Source organism: Varroa destructor, unplaced genomic scaffold (assembly GCF_002443255.2).
Source record: "Varroa destructor unplaced genomic scaffold, Vdes_3.0 BEIS01000001.1, whole genome shotgun sequence".
Taxonomy (NCBI): Eukaryota; Metazoa; Arthropoda; class Arachnida; order Mesostigmata; family Varroidae; genus Varroa; species Varroa destructor.
The window spans coordinates 59,681,802-59,683,641 of record NW_019211454.1 but is presented as its reverse complement, the minus strand read 5'-3'; positions in this window follow the sequence as shown (position 1 = coordinate 59,683,641).

Below are 1,840 nucleotides of genomic sequence, written 5' to 3'. Positions count from 1 at the left end.
AATCTGAGTAACCATAAAGCCATTAAATTTAAAAAAAGCAACTATATAACCTATATATTTAGACCATATTATCATTATTACAGGGGGGTGGATACAGGTGGTAAAAGACGTCGCTGTGTCGTTCGGTTTCAATAAGTGACCACATTTTTTTTGCGTCGTTCTGTATCATTTTTTACGTCAGACTACGGTTCTACAAGGTTTCTACGACCGTGAAAGTATTCCAGCCCATTAGTATCCCGAGAGATTTCGGCCTAAGGGATCGCACTTTTAACCAGAACTTACATCCTTCCGTATGACTAGTCTCCTGGGGAGGAGTATGTCAAGACAGTTTCCACTGCGCTATTTCTTTAAAAAGGCTGTTGGTGTTAAGAAGCTTCAGCCTATTAATAAACCAATCTGCAAAACATTTCAATAGGTATAATTAACACATCGAACACGGAATCTATAATTGTGAACCCAGCACATTACGTAGCGCGTTATCGTCAAAGTCAAATGTATACTACTTATCAATGACGTCATCGACATGTTCTCAAAAGCGGGGTATATTCTTAAATTGAAACTTCGGTTTACTGCCCCGTGCTGTAAGATACAGGCATGTGTCGCAACATGGGCTTTAAAACAGTGACCTCTGGTTTATGTACCCGGTAAAGTAAGCGTTCGTTTAGGCTACTATGACGCTATAGCTCTATTAATGCCAAATCGATCTAAATGCACCCTTATTATTCATGTAGTGCTATCGTCAATTTTTCTGCTTCTACTTCTCTGATATCAGGGTCACTTCCACCGATGACAAACAACACACATGTGACGAGATAGTCACACGCGGTAAGTGCGTGCTTCGTCGGCTCGTTTGATATGTGTCACAGGCGTCAGGGAGTGTCGAAACGTGTGCCAAAAAGGCATCCCAGTGCCCTAATGGGATGACCTACTAAGGCGGTTTCCGGAAGGACCTTGACACGAGTAGCCGACACTACACGGATGCGTTGTTGGTACTCTTAGACCGCTGACGCCGTTGCCGCAGCACGACGTTAGTTGGATAATTCTTACATTTCTGACTAAATGGGGCATCATAAACAATATGCATCATGTGCTAGTTGACGCTGGACTAACAAATCGTGCCGCGACAAAACCAATGTTATAAGAGACGCATTGAAATTTAGAAATTTGATTTGAGCTGCAGCGTCGGCACATGTCTTTGTCTTAGCTGTGGAACTGTTATCATACTTAAGTCGACTCGATGCTCACCGATGGTCCTGTTCCTCCCTATTTGGTTTCTATTTGTTGCTGAGATTCGATCGGTTGCCTGTCAGCCGACTCTTCTCTGCCTGTTGCTGACGTGCGTGCCGCGTCAAGTACATCCGTTTATCCAACCGTGTCTTTGTCGGGTATTTATTCTATACTGCGCGTACGCATTTATCACTTAGTACTGCTAATAACCATAAAGCCATCTCCAGAACACCCCACCGGTCCCGAACATCCCCCTTCCTTTCATAAAAGCGGAGACATGTCACCCTGTAAATGCGGTGCGTGTTCTTCAACGCTCGTCTTTATGGTTATCAAAAACCGTATCTTTTTATTTATTTTTTTTTTTTCGAAAAAACGACTCCGTTCTATTAGATTGTTACACTGGAAACGGGATGAGTTTCTGTCATAGGGTGTTATCGCACTGACCCAGCAAACAAGTAAGATGTAGGCCACCGGCCAAGTGCAGGGCATTTTGCTAACAGCTTTTGATTGCATTATGGGCGCGTAAACTAATTGTCTGCTGGCAATATGGAACTATGGCCATCGACAGACTCGAACGTTTATCTCGATTATCTCCTTTGCCGTCTATTGCATA